The following is a 15,995-nucleotide window of genomic DNA, read 5'->3' on the forward strand; positions in this document are numbered from 1 at the left end:
ATCTTGATTTCCTAGTTTGGGAGGTTGGGTGACTTGATTCATTATGGAAACTCAAAAGGACCTGGGCAAAGAGTACCCTCTGTTGTAGTCAGCTTTTTTGCTGATATGGCTAACGGACCTGACCAGCACAATTATAAAGGAGGAAGAGTTTGAGGGCTCACAGTTTCAGAGGTGTTAGTCTATAGAAGGCCAGCTTCATTCCTCAGGGCTCCAGGTGAGGCTGAGCTTCATGGCAGGAGAGGGTGGCAGAGAGAAGCAACTCCCATAATTGTGATCAGAAAGCAGAGAGAGACTCCACTCACCAGATACAAACACATACTCAAAGCCATGCCCCAATTCCCACCTTCTCCAGCCACACCCCAGCACTTCAGTTACCACTCAATTACTCCCTAACAGGGGATTAATTCACTGACTTGATTAATACTCTTACAAACCAATCATTTCTCCTCTGAATCTTCTTGCACTGTTTCACATGGGAGATTTGGGGGACACCTCTCACCCAAATCATAACACCCTCAAACTTTGCTGTGGGCAAACCATCCAGGAAAAACCACCCAGGATCTGTTTTTTATTATTATTTTCAAGGAAATAAACAATCATCCCTAGTTTACTGTAGTCCAGCAGCAAGAAAAAAAATCTAATTTTTAAACCTAAAATAAAGTTTTGATTAAATTTCCTTTTGGAATACATCCTCAATTTGACAGTTCTGTGTAGCTATATCAACCCTTCTACGAGTAATTCAATGCAGGTAGGCAATTTATTTCACAAAACTTAACAGTGTTTCATTGTAATGCCAGGTTAAAGTGAAGGTCTCTGTGGATCCAGTTAGTAGTGGCAAAATCATGAGGAGCAATCTCATTCAGTATGAAAGAAAAAGCTAAAATCAAAAGAGTTTCTACTCTCCTGAGGAGATGTTTTAGAAATTCAGTGCCATGCTTTTCAATAATGTGGTTGTTGGTAGATAAATTTTCTTTCCATTAATATTAACTCAATTAGTTGTTGACTTGCTTTTTGTGTATTGATTTTTCTCAAAAGAATAGGTTAGGCCACTGAAGACAGTGATTTAAAGACACATTTTAAAGTAATATTACCACCTGTGAAATCAGAATACATTGAAATGGAGCTTCTTACATAGGAGCAATAAGGCTGCTCTCCTGACCTTACCAATCTTACCTTTCTTCCAGGTGCAGGATCCGTTATTGCCCAAAACTGGATGTATGTATCCTTTTTGCAGGCTTCTCTCTGATGGTAGCATGAATGCATGACTTGAGTCCCTAGAGAATATCAGCTGCCTCTGGGTTCTCTGCTCTTGCTTTTTGTTTTTGTCCCAAGTGCCATTGAGGAGCAGCCCTGGACTGCAAGACTCTCCAGGTCACAGCAGGCAGAGAGTGACTCTCTCATGAAGTTCTCCTCAAGCCACACAGTTAACCTACCTTTCATATTTATAGAATAATTTTCTCATTTTTAGTTTAAAAGATTAGAACTCTACTAATGTCCAGCTGTGGATAGAACAGGCTTGCCTAGGAAATCTCCCTCTGAAATAGGAAGTCCTTCCTCAGGATCTGTAGCCATCAACTCCTGCTCGGTCACAGTGGGATCATATCTCCTTTGGGGCAATCTTTTTACTTGATAGTTGGAAAATTCTTCCCAAAAAAGTAAACATGATGTACAAACTAAGAGAAGCCCAAGTGTTCCAAGCTTTCAGCCTCTCAGAGGCCATAATCAAACATCAGAACCCAGAACTCCATGTGACGTGACTACAGAAGTCTAGTCCCTTACCAAGAAATCTACCACATGTGCCTGCTTATGATGTCTTCCACCATTTTCCAAGCACCATCTTGGTGATCTTTTCCACACAGGTAAACCCCTCAGGACACCTCATGTAGGAACTCTGACACAACTCTTCCTTTAATGCCCAAAGCATAAACTTATTAAGGTAGTGTTGCTCAAAACACCTTGCTTAAGATCTGAGAAGAATGTAAGGGAATTAGCATGAGGAGAATGACACTCATTTCTCACAATCCATAGTGTCCCTAAGCTGTCTCCCTCCTTACCTCCTTAGCCTATGTATGCTGTGGTTCTGCAGGGCCCAGATATGTTGTCTAGAGTCCACTTTATCATCAAGAAAAACCCCTCTCTGTGCTTCTCCAACATAACAATCTCTTGAAGACCTGTTTTACCAGGAGCAGACCATTTGTTTTATCTTCTTGGTGGATTCACCTATTTTGGGAGGTATGTTTCCATTGTCTTCTCTTTTTTCAGACTCTTGTTATGTCCCGTCTCTTGCTATGCTGCTACATTATTATTGCATGTTGTGAATGCACATACATTTGTACCCATGGGAAGTTACAGAGGCTCTGGATCCTGTTATCTCCCTCCCGAGAGGGTTCTCCTTAGCTCCTTATGTGGAGCTGGGTTAGGAGCAGACCACTGCTATTCAGGGGGGATTGGAATGAATATAGATTCTTCTTGACTCCTGATGGGTCCAGGTCCCAGTAAACCAATGGTAAGTGGGACTGCATTTAACACACCTCGCCTACCAAACATCATGTCCTAGGAACACACTGCAGAGCATCAGCTGTGGCCCCTCACCATCGTTTGCTGCCGCTGCCCAGAATCCCAAGAGTACCACGCCCTGTGAAAACATCAAAATTCAAAATAATGCAGTTTCTACTAGATGCATGGCACCTCTGCACTATTGTAAAGTGGGAAAAAATGTAAGTCAAACATTTGTGAGTTGGGGACTGTTTGTACAGCCTCATTTCCACTCTCCATGAGGTCTGCTCTGCTTCAAATTACCCTTACCATCCTGCAGTGGCATCCTGCAGGGGTCCCAAGTGAAAACTAATATTTTCCTGGATCTTCCTCTTCATCCAGTCTCAATATTCATTTAGTTAATACCATAAAGATTCCAATAGCTCTGCTTTAGATTTTTAGCTTTTTCTTTTCTTTTCTTATCTTTTCTTTTCTTTTCTTTCTTTCCTTCCCTCCCTCCCTCCCTCCCTCCCCCTTCCTCCCTCTTCCTTCCTTCCTTCCTTCCTTCCTTCCTTCCTTCCTTCCTTCCTTCCTTTTCTTTTTTCTTCCTTTCTTTCTTGATCCTAAATTCCCCTGTACATATCATGTTGAGAGAGTACTTTGGGAGAAGAGTGACTAGACTCTTGGCTTTACATCCTTCACTTCATGAACTTTCCTTTACTCCACAGTCTTGGTATTTCGGGTCCTGCCTATGTTGAGAGGCCTGTATGTCTAACCTCTTTCTCATTCCTCATAGAAGCATATCAGTCACTGTATTCAGGGCCCACTCTAAACACAGGAGAATCTCATCCTGAGAGTCAATTAAATTCCATCCACAAGGGCCCTGTTTCCAAATAAGATCACATCTGTAGTTACTGGATGTTACAAGTTGGATCTGTGTCTTTTGAGGTGGACATTATGCAATCCACTAAACACATATAGAAGATTAGGAAATGAAAGAACAATTACATCAACAAATATTTCTATTTGGTGCTGAATTGGAGGAACAAAGTTTGTGCCTAAGAATCACATCCTTTTTGGACTGTCCACAGAAGCTTAAAGGTTTCTGTAGGAACTACATGGAGTGGTATTTTATTTCTAACTGAGATTAGTTTAACTAAGAGAGCCTGGTGTCTGGTCAGCTGGAAGGGATCTCCAGAATAGCTCCTGGACTGAGTGGCTCCTCACAGTTTAGGATGTGGCCCACAGCCACAACAGCTGCTTTCTCCAAGTAGTAAAGGCACTGGCAAGTCCCAGGTTATGTTTGGATGGCAAAACCCAACCTCCCACCCCAGATGACTTCTGTGGATTGAATTGTGTCCCCTCCTCCAAGTTCATATGTTGCAGTCCTAACTCTCAGTACGGAGATGTAATCTTGTTTGGAGACAGAGTATTTACAGGGGTAATCCAGTTAAAATGAGGTGTTCAGAATAGGCTCCATTCCAATGTCACTGGCTGAATTGTAGAAACAGGAAATTTGGAGACAGACATGCACAGAAGGCAGATGTCACAAGAACATGAAGCACATTTCAGGAAGGTGCTTCTACAAGCCAAGTAACACCAAAGTTCACTAGCAAAGCCCCAGAAGCAGGGGAGAGCACTGAAACAGATTTCTTTCCAGAGATTATTTGAAGATGAGAGAGATTCTATCAGAAGGAAGAAGATGGTTGATAATAAATGGTTAAAAAATCATTTAAATCCAAATTAAGGGATGATTGTTTCCATTACCAATAAGTGTTATGAGCAAGTAAATGTCATTCATCTGTTATTCCAAAGATTGTTCATAAGCACTTTGTGAAGGTCCCCCCACCTTCCTGTTACTGTTCTTTCTGCCTCTTTGGTCACCTCTAATTCCCACACTGCTGGGTCCCAATTCTGGTATGCCGCTCCCAAACTCTTCAGAACACTCTGCCACCACCACAGGGAGCCTCACATGGGCTTATCCTCCTTACCCCTCCATTCCTTTCCAGTATCTTCCACGAAATTATCAAGAGGATCTTTTCACAAGAGCATTGTCTCCAACTTCCTGACAGTTATCCCAGATCTAATAGTCTGATTCTTGCAAAGTTACCTTATTCTGTTTTTCTCTCTGGAATGCTGGAAAAGCAACACTCTAACTACAATTTCCCAAATGAATTTCTTAAAACACAAGTTTCCTAGCATGCTAATAGTTATCTTGTGAAAAATATGTTCAGTTGTCCACTAAACCCTGACAGCCTATAATGTGCATTGGCATGTGTGAAAACAGTGTCCTAAGTAACCTGTCCCATGTTGTTTGACACTGTATTTTCCATCATGTTGTCTATAGAACTGGAGGATCTGAACCTCACTTAAAAAGGGGATCACCTCAGAGATGAGCTGTCTTCCTCAAAGACAAGCAGTAATGCTTTGGGGACAGTGAACAAGAAGAGAAGCAGTGAAGCTTCAGCTGGTGTAGAGTTAGAAGGATTAGAAAATTCAGACGCAAGCAAAAAAAGAAATGATTAATTCACTTACAGAAAATGAATTGAAAACCTTGAAGACAGATCTGCTTTGGTGGAGCTGGGTCCTTCAACAAGACTTAGGAAAGCCAACTTAAACTATGAGAAACCAACAAATCTCATTGGCTTGTTGACTTAAAAAGCCCGAGGTAAGCAATGGCTAAGATGTTCTGACATATCCATCAAGGCATGGTGTCCCTTTGTCCCCTGGCTCTGACTTCTGCCTCCTTGGTCTCATTCCAGGACCATATGGTAGTCTTTGTCAGCTCCTGACTCACATCTTCCTACTTCTAAGGAAAAGTTGGGAAGGTCTCCTTGAATTTCTTTAGTTCTGATTGGGTAACACAAGCCTCTTTGGGCCAATCACAGTGACCAGGGAGATACCATCATCTGACTGGTCATGTCTGAGTCCTGGGACCAAAGGAAAATCAACCCCTCTCAATGGACATGGGCAGAGAAAAGTTGTGGCATTATTATTAGCAGCAGAGTGAATAGGTGCTTGGTGGACAGAGTACATCTGTGTACATCTGGGAGGGAAGCATCTTCCATCACATATTGGTCTCAGTATTTAAAACAGTTCAATTTCATAAATGAGTACAAAGTCATTACTAAAAATTCTCCATGAGGATTGGCAAGTTAGTGCTGCAGATAGTCAAGATGCCTGCAGCTGTCATAGAAAAAGCTGGAGAAAAATGTCCCCAGGACATGGAACGAAGGTTCCCTTCTAAAAATGTGGTCATCCAAAATGTGCCTTGCGGAGTGTGAGTCAGTTCTGAGTTCCTTGCTAGGGTGATTTGCTTAAGGGTAACTTAAGGTTGACTCAGTGTCAACCTCTCCATCTCTTATGTAATGCCTGGTAAGGAATTTCTGAACCAATTAATAGCTTGTAGAAGTGACTCAAGGAATGTTCATTTTAAACATATGCCCTGGGATCTGTAAGAAGTACTCTTGTCAAGGCAAAAGGTGAATGGTCTAGGATCACATCGCTATCAGGGGAGATCTGCAAACTAATTGACTCTGCCTCAGTGTATCTGAAGACTGTGTGAAAATTCAGTTCTTGGTCCAGGAGGAGCCTAGGAAGTAAAGACAAAGGGCTGGGGCTTTTCAGGCTCAAGGGAGGATGGCCTGTCCAGCTAAGTCAGCTTGGGCTGCTAAAGAACACATTACCATAGAGACAGTGTCTTATAAACAATAGAAATGCATGTCCCACAGTTGTGAAGACTGCAAGTCCAAGATCAGGGTGCTAGCCTGGTCAGGCTTGAACAGGGTGTCTTTCCATGTTGCAAACTGCAGAATCCTCATCGTCACCTCACTTGGTAAAAGGAGCCAGGAGTATCTCTAGGGTCCTTTTTAGAAAGGCACTAATCCCATTCATGAGACTCTGTGCCCAGGACTCAATCACTTCCTAATACCATTACCCTGACACGTGAAGTTCTGAGGACATAAACATTCAGACCACAGCACCAGTTTACCCCTGTGTGGCTTTCTTTTCACCGCATCTGTCACTCCTTGGCCTCCCCAAACTTCAGGCTTTGTCTCTTCTCAGCTCAGGTCCTCTTGGGGTCCCTCCTTGCCTGAAGGCATCCTGAGACCCCAACAGTATTGATATCTCAGGGCTCATCTTGGTGTCTTCTTCCACTTGGGGACCACAATCCTATGTAGACCTTTATCCAAAGGTGCAGGAATTTTGTTCAATTTTCAAGGTGCTTAAGGTGGGAGGGTAAACCAAGCTCCTGCTATTCTAACAGGTTCTTGGTCTTTGCAGTGAATTAATTGGGTCTGGGTGTGAGATCCAAGGAGGATATTTGGAATGAATAAATGGAGCAGGAAACTGGGAGAATTGGATGGAGTTCTTTACTCAGACTGCTGGGTGCCTTTCTCACAGCTTCTCCTAGTTGTCTGATGAACAACAGAGAGTAAATGTGATTTTCTCTGGCACCCACAGGGCAGCATCAGCCACTGGGGTTCCTGGTTGGGCAGTTCGGAGGCTGGATTATGGCACCTGTGCCTGGAACCTTCCCTCCTGTCTGTTTCTGCAGCCCTCCCCACACTCCTGTGATACCTCCTTTTCCTCCATGATCCACCACAGTCGGCCACTCACTTGAAAGACCCATTGTTTTAGGGCTGTTATTTGACTGAGTAGTAAATAACAACAAAAGAGTGACCAAAAATAGGATATTACTTTATCCAATCAAGAAAGGCTAAATTTAAATAGCTGCATCCGGTTAGACCAGAGTCCTCTCTTCCATGCCATCTCTATATGCTACAGACTGATGCCAAGGACCAAAAGAAAATGAAAACATTAATTATTTTTATGTCTTCCTATTGTTGACTATAATGATTTTTCCATTTGAAGTAAAATCTTCTTGTTAGTCTAGTGACTATTACTGGGTGTTTTAACAACCTGTGCCAACAACTTACAAATCATATTTTGGAACAAGTTTCTAGGTTTCATCAATATTTCCAGTGATGGTCATTTGTAATCAAGGTATAGGGCGTGTGAAGGTGACAAATGGCACTCTCTCAGGCAAACAGCATCTGTTTAATTAATTGTATATTTTCCCATTCTTTCATATTCATAAGCTGAACATGCATTACACAGGCTTATAATTTATTCCTTTGAAAAATGAGCACATCTAGCATAGTACAGAGTCCAGGGCTGTTTTTATGATTTTTTAATGAACTTTATTGCATTTTCTTGAAGCAATGTGCTTGAAATAGAAAAAGTGTTGGGCCCCAAGGTGGGTCACCTGAGCTGGCTGGTAGAGAAAAAGCTCCTGGAGTCAACCAGGCCAGGCGTGAACACAGGAGATAGGAAAGGCTATCCGAATCAAGTCCACAGATTCCTTGTCTTTTTGAACAGGAACTAATGTATCCCTGGCCTGTAAGGAGTTTCTGGTGGGTGTTGCTTAGAAGTGTGTATTCAAATTTCAGAATGGCACATTTCTCTCATCATCAAGAATTACTTGGTGAGATTTTTATGGACAGGCAAGATGCTACTTTGTCATTGAAACCTTTGAAATAGGGTGAGAGTGAAAAAAAATCTACAAGTGAATAAATGGACGAGCTGAGAACATGATAGGGGAGACATGGACCTAGCTGCTTTTTATGCCCGCAAGAAATTCTGAGTGTTTTTAAAATAGATCTAAATTCAAAACCATTATAGCAAGAAGTGAATGCTTCATTGAACTTATTGCTGGGTGAGAAGGAACAAAGTAGATATCAAAGAATAAGTTTTCTGGAAAGGACCTTGGAAATCATTCTATTTCGACACTCTTATTATGCTAACATGGGAAATTGAGGTACAGACAAGAAAGTGACCTGTCCAAGGTGCCTTATTAGGTAGTGAGAGAATTCTTTGGACTGTTTGTCACCCCTTCCCCTCCTCCCTTGAAACCTTAACCCCAGTGTGATGGTGTTGGGAGGCAGAACCTTCAGGAGATGATTAGGTCATGAGGGTGGAACCACCCTGAGTGGAGTTAGTGTCTGGTTTGGGGTAGTTTTCTATTGCTATACCAAAATACTGAGATGGGTGATTTCTAAAGTGTATTTGGCTCCTGGTTCTGGAAGCTGGGAAGTCCTAGAGAGTGGAGCTGGCCTCTGCTTAATCAGAGCATTTGGGCTTCATCTCAGGGACATAAGAACAGTCCAACATATGAAAGCAATAAATGTCATTCACCACATAAACAGGATTAAGGACAAGAACCACATGATCATTCAATAGAAGTAGAAAAAGTCTTCAAAAAAAATTAATGTTAAAAATGCCAGAGGAACTAGCGTTGTAAGGAACTTAGCTCAACATTATAAAGGCTGTATATGACAAACCCAAAGTTAACATTATGTTGAACAGAGAACGATTGAGAACATTTCTACTAAAATCAGGAACAAGCCAAGGATGTCTGAAATCACCTCTCTTACAAAACATAGTTCTTGAAACTCTAGCCAGTGTAATCAGGTATAAAAAAGAAATCAAAGAGATAAAAATAGGAGAAAAAGTGAAATGATCTCTGTTTGCTGATGACCTGATCCTACATCTAGAAGACTCAAAAAAAAAAAAACATACCAGAAGACTTCTATAGCTCACAAAGTCAGAAAAGCAGCAGGATACAAGATCGACATTCCTAAATCAATACTTTCCTATATGCCAAAATAAATTTTCTGAGAAAGAAATAGGGATAGCTATCCCATTGATGATAACCTTAAGAATAAAATACTAACAGAGGAGGTGAAAAACCTCCTCTGTAATGAAAACTGCAAATCCCTGAAGAGAGAAATTAATGAAGACCTTAGAAGATGGAAAGACCTCCATAATTTCAGATAGACAGAATTAATGTTGTCAAAATGATCACACTAACAAAATCACTCACAGATTATATACAATCCCCATCAAACACCAATGAGATTTTTCACAGAACTAGAAACGTAAAAGTTCTAAAATTTATTTATAAATGTGAATAAAAATAATAAAAGCAGAATAACCAAAATACTAATAAGCAAGAAAAGAAATGCTGGAAGCACCACAATACCTGATCTCAAATTATACCACAGCTATATAGTAACAAAACAGCCTGGTATTGGCATTCAAATTGACATGAGGACCAACAAAATAGAAGACACAGAGACCAGCCCACATAGGCACAGGCATCTGATAGTCAACGAAGGTGCCAAAAACATCTGTTGGAGAAAAAACAGACTCTTAACAAATGGTGCTCTAAAACCTGGATATCCATATGTAGAAAATGAGACCAGATCCCTCTCACCTAGCACAAAAGTCAACTCAAAGTGGATGAAGGCCTATAGGAAGTGGGCCAGAAGCTTTGCAACTGTTAGAAGAAAACACAGGCTCAATGCTACATCGTATCGGCACAAAGTTCCTTAACAAGACCCCTGAAGCTCACGGAAACAAACAAACAAAAAAGAATCAATAAGTCAGACAGCATCAAATTTTAAAACTTCTGCACAATAAAGAAAACAATTAGGAGTAGGAAGAGAGAGCCTATAGAATGATAAAATCTTTGCCAGCTATTCTGCTGACAGGGGATTAATAACCAGGATATATAAAGAAATAAAAGACTTAATAAGCAAAAACAAATAATCCAATCAATAAATGGGCAAAAGGAGAAACAAATGGCCAACAAATATATGAAAAAAAAAAGTTCAACATCCTTAGCAATCAGAGAAATGCAAATTTAAAGTATATTGAGATTTCATCTCACTCTAGTTAGAGTGCAATCATCAAAAATACAAATAATAAATTCTGGCAAGGATGTGGGAAAAATGGCACAGTCATGCATTGCTGGTAGAACTATACATTGGTACAAATACTTTGTAAAACAGTATGAAGGTTCCTCAAAAGATTAGAAATGGTCACCATATGACCTAGATATCCCACTCCTTGATATTTATCCAAAAGAACTAAAATCAGCATACTTGAGTGATGTGGACACATCCACGTATATAAGTGCAATTCACAATAGCCAAGTGATGGAAACAGCCTAGGTGCCCACGAACTGATGAATGCATAAGGAAAATGTGGTCTATAGACACCATAGAGCTTTACTCAGCCACAAAGAAGAATGAAACTATGGAGTTTGCTGGTATATGGATGGAACTGAAGAACATAAGTCTAAGTAAAATAAACCAGATTCAGAAAGTCAAAGATTGAATGTTTTCTCTTCTATGCAGAAGCTAGAGAAAAGTGAGGGGGAAAAGGGGGTGGATATAGGTGGATCACATGAAAATAAAAGGGAGATCAGTAGAGGAGGGGGATAAAGAGGGAGAGGGAAGGACAGGAAAAGTAAAGAACCGTAGAATGAACTTGACCATATTATGCTGTATCCATATGTGAATATACCACAGTGAACCTCACCTTATGTATATCTACAAAGTGCCCATTAAAAAAAAAACAAAACCATAAATACATAGAAGCAAGATCATAGAGTAGTGTATGGGGAGGACTACGGGAAGGAAGTGTGGAGGGAAAGAGCAAGTAGTAGGTACTGAAATGGAATGGCACAAATTATATTTCATGCATGCATAATTATGTCAAAATGAATCTCACTGTTATGTGTAACTATAATTCACTATTAAAAACAATACAAGAAAAAAGATGATATAGCCTGAATAGATGTCAGTGTCCAAACACCTTGGAGAAAGAAACTTTGAAGGGGTATAGATGCAAGTTCAAAATCAGAGAGAACTTTCTTGCTATCTATTGTGTGGATTGGGCTCACTTAAACTGGTATGCATCCCTGGAATGCTATGAACCCTGTGGGAACGTTGCTCAAGAATGCTGTCTGTTTGATTCTTACTTGGACTAGGTGGCTCCAAGCTCCATTCTAACTCAAGTGTTAAAAGTGCTAACTATAGCATTACCTCCCATCCCCACCACTGACTCGGTAACCTCAGGCATGTCATTTAACCTTTGCTGAATCTTTCTTTCCTGGCTTGAAGCTCAGGAAGATCAGATACATTTCTCAGGAATTGTCTTAAAAATCAACTTTAAAATGCACAACAAGGTCTTTAGTATAGTACATGGTACATGATGGTTTTTCAAAGGAAGGCTTGTGTCTTTGCAGCTTTCCATTCTCCCATTTTTAACAACTCTTTCAGCATGAGCATGTGACCCCATAACAACTAATGAGATACCCTGAGACTTTTGCTGAGTCTTCTTGCTTAATGGATTTGAGGCTGAGAGGACAAACTTCCTGGAGAGCTTATTACATCTGAACTCAGAGATGAAAACCAGGACAGTGGGAGAGGGAGATGAGAGCGAGGGAGAAACAAGCCAGAAACAACTCTGGCCCCTGAATCCAGCAGAGCCTGCAGCTTAATGACTTCCAGACTTTTCATTTACAAGTGTCAGTTAATTTCATTCTGTTCCTGCTGTCTGGATCAGGGTTTCAGTCACGTGCAACCAAAGAATTGTGACAGATGCGGTCCTTCGAGAGACATCCCTATATCCATACAGTTTAAATATCATCATTTCTTGTGAAGCCCCAACCTGGCAACTACTTTCCCTCTTTCTCTGTGTGGAACCACTGAAAGTTCTGCCTTTCCGAATCCTCTACCTCTTCTCAGAGCCCCCAGGGTGGTAGGCTTCGGTGTTTTAAGGATGTGTCAACCTAAAAAGTCTTCTTGATATTTTTGGCAGCTCTCAGTTTAGAGATGGTACCTTTACAACAAAAACTGCATCTTTTTAAGTGCTTTTTAGGTGCCAAAAGTCAAATAGATAGCTACATCTGCCTTCCCCTGTCTGCTGACCTTGTAAAAACCTGCTCCAGATGGGACAAGGGCTGGAGTCAAGAAGGCAGAGGCTCTGGTGCCATCTGTAAAGCAGGATGTTGCAGTCCCACTCTGATTGTCTCAGAGGCCACCTTGTCTTAATGACCTCTGGAGACTCTGCTGATGAGCTCCCAGGAAGCATGTGGGTCTTTCAATGGACATGAACCTGGATGTTGGTGGCCCGGTGCTGGAGGAAGAGCTCCAAGACCCTACAGGAGTCTTGGATATCAGTCATTTAATGCTGGTATTCTTCTCAGGGGAGACTCTTCCTCTATTAGTGTTATGTAGGCCCCCGCTCCAAAACTTTATTTGGGAGTTTAGGTTAATGAATTTCCATTGTGAAAGGTGTCAGAAACAAAATGGAGTCACTTGTGTCAAAACCCAATAAAACAGTAAACAAATGAAGCAGAGAGGTTAAGAAGGGGACCTCATGCGCGCATGCCTGATGACAAGAACTGTCAGCAAAGTAGTTTAATACAAGTATCGCAAGGACTCTGACAGAAACACAACCTTGCATGAAGACTGACACAGACACACAAAGAACCGCCTTCTGTGGGGACATCGACCAGCAGCTGCCTGTCTAAATGTGGTCTGTCGACAGCTCCTTTATGATTGATCCTTTCAGTCAAGGATGTGTGCTTCAAAGTAACTTAGATAACTTTTCAGCAGTGAAAAGATCAGAGGTGGCGATAACGAGATATAATCTTATCTAAACAAAGCAGATTCATTTCCCAGGGCTGGTAAAACACATTACTACAAACTTGGTGCCTTAAAACAACAGAAATATATTCTTTCTCAGTTCTGGATGCCAGAAGTCAGAAGTAGAGGCATAGGCTGCTTGGGTTCCTTCTGGATAATCTCTTCCTGGCCCTTCCCTGGTCATTGCTTGTTTCTGGCAGTCCTTGGTTTTCCTTGGCTCAGCCTGCATGTCCCCAGCCCGTGTCTCCATCTCCACAGGGCCTCCTCCTTTGAAAGAACATATTGAGGAGTTTAGGACCCACTTTCATCCAGTATGGCCTCATCTCTTACCTTGATTCCTTCTGCAGAGACCTGTTTCCAAATAAGTTATCTGAACTTCTCCTGGACATTTAATTTTGAGGGTAAAACTATTCAACTCAGTACAAAGAATAAAAGTATCTCATTATCAATTAAAAAAATGACTTCTCAATCATACTTACCATATGGCTGAGTTTTTGCTTCCAAAATGTGACTGGAGAGAAACTTCACAGGTTTGTGAGGTCCAGGGGAAGCCTTATCCTTGAGGAGCTTTGAGACCCACCAAGAGGCTTTGCTCAAAGATGTAACTGAAAAGGAAGAGGGCAAGTACTGTCCAGGAGGCAGCCATGGCTGGGTGGAGAACCATCAATGACATTGGCCTGTTTCCTTCGCAGAGACTCAGGCCACATCAGGAATACTGTGCCACTTGGTGAAGCCTTATGGCCTCATTTGATCAATTAATGCTTCTAAACATTGTTTTCCTGGCTGGTGCCCTCAGGATGAAGATTGGGTGCTTAGCAGCAAGTTCATCTATAGAATTTCTGAAGTTTGGTTGGATTCTGTGATGTTGCCCTTTGATCCCTGTATCAGTGTGCCTGGGCTGCAGTATCAGAGCACCACAGGCAGAGGCTAAACAGCAGAAATGCATCTCCTACAGTTCTAGAAGTCTGAGAGGAAGATGCTGTCACTGTTGGTTTCACTCTGGCCCTACTTGGCCACTGTGTCCTCACATGGGCTCCCCTTTGTCCCTGCACTTTCAAGGAAGTGTCCAGAATTCAGATGGCAGAGCCATGAGACAAAGCCAGGCCCCAATCCTCAGGAGCTGCAGCTGTTCCTGCCCCAGCTGCATAACTACCCAGACCAAGAGCTTGGCCTTCCATCCCAGACCTTGTAGCTGATTCTGAGAAGAGCAGAGTTGAGCCATCCCCATGGTTTCCAGTCTAGATTACAAATTCTTGAGCAACTTTTGGAGAGGTCCGTTAAAGAGCAGAAGACAATCAGAATGAATGTAATTCAAAATCGTGTTTGATTTTTAAGTAAGTTGAACATACAAGTTTTGATATTGTAACAATTTTTTCTTTGATAACTGGTTAGCTCAGATACTTGACATACAGTTTTAACATGGTTATTGATTTGCATTTAATTTGCAGTTCACTTTCCTCAGCTCTGTGACCAAAATGTTTTATCTCATAGATGTCTGGTTTCATGAGAGAATGAAGAGTCCTTGCAGCCATTAGGAAATAGACACCTGGCTTCTCTGCCAAGTGCATGACTAAAGGGAGCTTGGCTGTGTTGTGATTGTGGATTTCAGGTAGACCAGGCATTGAGAAATATGGAGTAGACTTGAACACAAGGGGGTGAGAGAGTGTTATAGTTTGGATTTGAGGTGTCCCCCAAAAGCTCATGTATGAGATAATTCAGGAATGTTGAGAGGTGAAATGATTAGATTATGAAAGCTGTAGCCCAATTAGTGGATTAATCCATTTGATGGATTAATTTGAATGCATTAATGTGTGGGGGTAACTGTAGGCAGTTGGGGCGTGGCTGGAGAAAGTAGGTCACCGGGGGCATGCACTTGGAGATTAAGACATCCTTGGCTCTCTCGGCTTCCTGTCTGCCATGAGCTTCTTTCCTCTGCCACACCCCTCTGCCATGATGTTCTTCCTTACCTTGGGCCCAGTGATGGAGTTGGCCCACTGTAGACAGAATCTCTTAGAAAACCTGAGCCAAAAGAAACTTTTCTTTCTCTGAGTTTTTCTTGCCAGGCATTTTGGTCACATTGATGCAAAAATGACTGACACAGAGCGGGTAGTATGGATGAAAGTCTGGAAGGAATCCACATAGCTCGTGTGGCAGGTGCCTGTGAGTATGGAGTGGAGAGTAAATGGGCTCCTTAAAAGGGCTGGTAGCCAGATGCCCAACCTTACTGAGATAGGATTAATCTTGTTTCCTGCTGTTCTCTGTATATTTTAGGGTGCCAAGTAAAGGGTGCACCTTGGGGAGTCAGACTGTCCTCTCCCTATGGCTTCTTTGCTTGGCAGGGTCTTAATCATGTTTCAGGTTGCAAAGTCTCAATTTTATGTTGACCCACAAAATTTATCACTATGTGGCATCAAAATATCCATTCCTCTGACTTGAAAAAAATGGGGCTTAATCTAATAGGAGTCCACAGGACAAGGAGGACAAATGTTTAAACAGTACAGAAGCCACAAATGCTGTACCTATTGAAGGGGTGGCCTTTAAACTGTTTGTATAAGCATAAGCCACATTCCCCTTGATTCCGTCAGCTGGCCCAGATGGTTCGGCTTTTCCTTCCTTCCTTCTTTCTTTCCTTCCTTCCTTCCTTCCTTCCTTCCTTCCTTCCTTCCTTCCTTCCTTCCTTCCTCTCCTCCTCTTCCTCCTCCTCCTTCTTCTTCTTTCTCCTCCTCCTCCTTCTCCTCCACCTCCTCCTCCTCCTCCTCCTCCTCCTCTTCTTCTTTTAAAATATTTTTTTCATTGTCAGTGGACCTTGATTTATTTATATCCGGTGCTGAGAACTGACCCAGTGCCTCACATCTACCAGGCAAGTGCTCGTCCACTGAGCCAAAACCCCAGCCCCTCTTTTCGTTTATTATTGTCTCAGGATTGCGTCTCAGTAGATGGTCCACTGCCATCCTCCTACTCGCTCACCCTCACCTGCTGTTGGAACAGCTCTTGAAGACCCTGCATGATCTGCAAAGT

The sequence above is a fragment of the Callospermophilus lateralis genome, unplaced genomic scaffold (assembly GCF_048772815.1).
Source record: "Callospermophilus lateralis isolate mCalLat2 unplaced genomic scaffold, mCalLat2.hap1 Scaffold_52, whole genome shotgun sequence".
NCBI classification, from domain to species: domain Eukaryota; kingdom Metazoa; phylum Chordata; class Mammalia; order Rodentia; family Sciuridae; genus Callospermophilus; species Callospermophilus lateralis.